The sequence below is a fragment of the Saccopteryx bilineata genome, chromosome 3 (genome assembly GCF_036850765.1).
Source record: "Saccopteryx bilineata isolate mSacBil1 chromosome 3, mSacBil1_pri_phased_curated, whole genome shotgun sequence".
In the NCBI taxonomy this organism is placed as follows: Eukaryota; Metazoa; Chordata; class Mammalia; order Chiroptera; family Emballonuridae; genus Saccopteryx; species Saccopteryx bilineata.
This window is the reverse complement of record NC_089492.1, coordinates 294,065,060-294,069,993: the sequence shown is the minus strand read 5'-3', so window position 1 is coordinate 294,069,993 and position 4,934 is coordinate 294,065,060. Positions and strand designations below refer to the sequence as shown.

The window sequence follows — 4,934 nt, the reverse complement described above, 5'->3', positions numbered from 1 at the left end:
AGAGAGACAGAAAGGAAGGAGAGGGAGAGGGGTGGAGAAGCAGATGGGCGCTTCTCCTGTGTGCCCTGGCCAGGAATTGAACCCGGGACTTCCGCACGCCAGGCCAACGCTCCACTACTGAGCCAACCGGCCAGGGCCAGGGCTGAGAGTATTTTTAAGTGTACAATTTCTGTAAGATGAAAGACACCAAAAGGTTCAAATATAACAAGGTGAATTAACTCTATGAAAATTCTGTGAATCCTAGATGAACATGCCTTTTTATTTAATTTCTGTAAGATGAAAGACACCAAAAGGTTCAAATATAACAAGGTGAATTAACTCTATGAAAATTCTGTGAATCCTAGATGAACATGCCTTTTTATTTATATATTTTTTTAAGTGAGAAGCAGGGAGGCAGAGACAGAGTCCCGCATGTGCTCCAACCAGGATCCACCTGGAAAGGCCCATCTGGGGCTGATGCTCTGCCCTTCTGAGGTGCTGCTCCATTGCTCAGCAACCGAGCCATTGTAGCACCTGAGGTGGAAGCCATGGAGCTATCCTCAGTGCCCGGGCCAACTCTGCTCCGATGGAGCCTTGGCTGTGGGAGGGGAAGAGAGAGACAGAGAGGAAAGAGAGGGGGAAGGGTGGAGAAGCAGATGGGTGCTTCTCTTGTGTGCCCTGGCCAAGAATCGAACCTGGGGCTTCCACACGCTGGGCTGATGCTCTACTGCCCAGCTAGCCAGCCAGGGCTCTCATGATTCTTTTGATCACTGTGTCCATCCATGGTAACAACAGGCAGGTGAGCAATAGATATCTGAGTTCTGGACCTGCAAGCAGGAAAGCACTCCCCCTTGTCAGGCAATCCTTCTGCTAGAATCCCAGATCATGCCTCCCAGACACAAACAAGGGTGTTGGCTCACATTTTACTGTATGTCCTCAATGGTGGTGCCCCCTGGCCATCAGTTCTCACTCCCTCTCCAGTGGACATCACTTTCTACCACACCTGTCTCTCAGTCACTAACTCTTCCTTTCCCTCCAACTCAGGCATCTCTCTGTCCTTCCTAGTTATTCAACACATGGCATATAGAGTGGTTGGCAAATTTAAACAGAATCGAGTATTGCCACAGACCTCCAATGGTCCCCACTGCCATCAGCAACCCACAATCCTGCTCCACAGGTCTACTTGCCTGACTCTGCTCCTTGCTTTAGCTTCAGCCACCCAGAATCACTGTGGATCTCATACACCCATAACTCTTTTTTACTGGGGCTGCACTTGATGCCTCCCTCTTCCGAAATCTCATTCAAAACCCTTACATGTCCTGGCTGGTTGGCTCAGCGGTAGAGCGTTGGCCCAGCGTTTCGAAGTCCCGGGTTTGATTCCCAGCCAGGGCACAAAGAAGAGGTGCCCATGTGCTTCTCCATCCTCCCCTCTCTCCTTTATCTCTCTCTTCCCATCCCACAGCCAAGGCTCCACTGGAACAAAGTTGACCTGGGCACTGAGGACGGGTCCATGGCCTCCGCCTCAGGCACTAAAATGGCTCCAGTTTCAACGGAGCAATGCCTCAGATGGGCAGAGCTTGCCCCCTGGGTGGGCATGCTGGGTGGATCCTGGTCAGGCACATATGGTAGTCCGTCTCTCTGCTTACCTGCTTCTCACTTCAGAAAAATACCAAACAAACAAAAAACCCTTTCAGACACTTTTCATGACCCTGCCTCATGATTATTTGTGCCCTAAATGAGTCCACCCACCTGAGTGAAACTCCTTAAACACAACCAAGGTCACAACAAAATCCTGGTTGAGTACCCAGAGCAGTGAATCAGCCACTTTGCTCACCTGCCAGGTTATCCTTTCCCACACCGTTCTCATGGCCACTTCTCTCCTTCACCTGCGTTTGTGGTGTTTACGATGCCCCACCTAGGTGCCCATGCATGAGACCCAGTCCTCAGACTCCACTCTCCTCTTCCTGGGGTGCTGTTAATGTCATCATGACCAGGACTACCCTACTAAACATGACCCACAGTGTCCTAGACAATATATAAGTCCTCCCAAAATTCCTGTTAAGACCTAACTGCTGCCCTGGCCAGATAGCTCAGTTGGTTAGAGCATCGTCCCAAAGAACAGGGGTTGCTGGTTCAATCTCCAGTCAGGGCACATACAGGAGGAGATTCATGTTCCTGTCTCTCCCTTCCTCTATCTAAAATCAATACAATAAACATTTTTTTTTTTTTTAAAGAAAGAATTAACCTCCAATGTGATGGTATTTAAAGGTAGGAATTTGGGAAATTAGTTTCATATAAGGTCATGAGGGTGAGACCCACATGATGGGGGATTAGCAAGATTTTGAAGAGAAAGGTAAAGATCTTGTGCTCTCTCCACTGTTTGCACCAGGAAAGGCCATGTGAGGGTCCAGTTAGTTGCAGAACAGGAAGAGTTCCTCGCCAGGAACAGAATCGGCCAGCTGTTTGATCTTGGATTTTCCAGACTCCAGAACTGTGAGAAACAAAGGTATTTTGTTTCAGCCGCCCAAGCTAAGTTACCCAGCTTTACCCTGGTCCATATACTACTATCCACCACCTTTTGCCATTGTCTCCATCCTGAGTACCACCTAAGAGTCCTAGACCTGTATGTCCACCTGCTCACTTAATACCCCGATAACCAAAACAAAACCCCTAGCTAACTAAATGAAAATCAATCCTACTACTGACTTCCCTATCCTAGTTGATGAAATTTTCATCCTTTTAGCTGCTAAACCCAAAAACCTTGCAGTCATCCCTGATTTCTTTTTCTCCTTTCCCTTCAAATCAGAAAACCAGAGTAGATCTACTGGAAAAAAAAAAAAAAACTGATCTAGAATTCATGCACTTCTGTCACCTCCAAGATGACCACATTGGTTCACATCACCAACACTCACCTGGACTATTAGTCATCTCATTTCCAACGTGGTCTTCCTACCACCTACACAACCCCAGCCTGTTCTCCGTGCTGCAGCCACAGGAAGGCAGAGGATGGTTTGGTCAGATCACCTTCCTCCTCTGCTCTAAACCTCTCATTGTTCCCATCACCTCCAAAATAAGACACACATCTTCATCCTAGGCCTAACTCCTGACCTCTCGCTCACTGTTCTCATAATAAAAGAAAGGAGACTTGAGGTTTCCTTGCCCACACCTCCAAGTCTAAATGTAGTTGTACCTTGTATCTGGGGCAATCTGCCTTTATACCTTATGTGATTTGTTGCTAGCAATAGTAACCACTCCATATAACCCCCAGCCTGGTCTGAGGACCCTGGGCTTAGGATTTGTTCAAGGTCCAAGTTCCAAAGAGCTAGAAGACAGATAGGTAGAGACTCCCAGGACTCCACAATTGCAGCGATCATGAGTGGGATCAAGATCAAGGAGGTTCTGAAACACCCTTCACTCACGCACCTTTGCAGGGTCCATAAGTGCTTCTGTACTGATGGTAACAATCGGTGTGAAGGAGGTCCTGCCTGACCAGGAGGTGGTATAGTAGATAGGATGTCGGACTGGGAGGAGGAGGAGGGCCCAGGTCCAGGTTCAAGACCCTGAGGTTGTCAGCTTGAGAACAGGCTCATCTGGTTTGAGCAAGGCACACCAGCTTGAACCCAAGGTCGCTGACTTGAGCAAGGGGTCACTCGCTGTGCTGTAGCCCCTCCGGTCAAGGCACATATAAGAAAGCAATCAATAAACTTAAGGTGCCGCAACAAAGAACTGATGCTTCGCATCTCTGTCCCTTTCTGTCTATCTGTCCTTATCTGTCCCTCTCTCTGAATCTGTCTCTGTCAAAAAAAAAAAAAAAAAAAAAAAAAAAGGAGGTCCTGAGAAGTGGGTGACCACAGCAGGTTTCAAAGACCTCTTGGCTCCCAGGTCATCAGTTTTGGAACTGTGTGACCTGGGATGACTGCATTTTCTCTTGGTCTTAACCCTAGATACTGACTCCTTTTTTTTTTTTTTTTTCCCAGAGACAGAGAGAGAGTCAGAGAGAGAGGGATAAACAGACAGGAACGGAGAGATGAGAAGCATCGATCATTAGTTTTTCTTTGCGCATTGCAACACCTTAATTGTTCATTGATTGCTTTCTCATACGTGCCTTGACTGCGGGCCTTCAGCAGACCGAGTAACCCCTTGCTCGAGCCAGCGACCTTGGGCTCAAGCTGGCGACCTCGGGGTCTCGAACCTGCGTCTTCCGCATCCCAGTCTGACGCTCTATCCACTGCGCCACCGCCTGGTCAGGCCCTAGGTGCTGACTCTTATCAGCTGAGTGACCCTACAAAGTCTCAATGCCTCTCTGCCTCCTAATACCCCCTTTCCAGTTATTTAAAAGTCTAATTAAGGGACCTGACCTGCGGTGGCACAGTGGATAAAGCGTCGACCTGGAACGCTGAGGACACTGTTTCGAAACCATGGCCTTGTCTGGTCAAGGCACCTTTGGGAGTTGATACTTCCTGCTCCTCCCCCCTTCTCTCTCTCTCTTGCTCTCCATCCTTCGCCTCTCTAAAATGAATAAATAAAGATTAAAAAAAGAAAAGTTTAAAGAAGGTGTGGCCTTTTCTATTCCCAACTCTCGGTGGACCCCAGCATCCTGAACACTCGGCCTCACATTCTCAGTTCTCTGAACACACAGGGCTGACCTCGGGGTTCCCGGATCCTCCCGGCCAGGCCGCCCCTCTACGTTTCCACGGTCACCCTCTCCTACCCTGTCACACCGTGTGTCACCCACGCGCGTCTCACGGGCCCAGACGCCAGGCCTGGGTCGCAGGACCTGACAGGTGACCCTCACTCGACTCACTCACTGCGTCCGGTCGCCTCAGCGTGGCCGCGCCATCGGACTCCAGGAGTAAAGGGGCTGGCGATCGGGTACAGTCGCCGCACTGTCACCCGTCTCTATGCAACGGGGACAACTTCCTCCTGCACCTTCTCGTCCAGTCACTTCAGACCCA

General features: G+C 49.3%; 1 long non-coding RNA gene across 2 annotated transcripts; it reads right to left on the bottom strand.

Annotated features, from left to right (window-relative positions):
- Nucleotides 1–341: 341 nt before the first annotated feature.
- LOC136331819 (uncharacterized) lies at nt 342–4,934 on the bottom strand. 2 transcript variants are annotated; one of them, XR_010730541.1, is made up of 3 exons: nt 4,788–4,934; nt 3,403–3,646; nt 342–2,470 (listed from the first exon to the last, which is right to left on the bottom strand). It is a non-coding gene; the product is annotated as an uncharacterized lncRNA (long non-coding RNA). The 2 variants fall into 2 exon arrangements; XR_010730540.1 differs by having other exon boundaries at nt 3,403–3,637.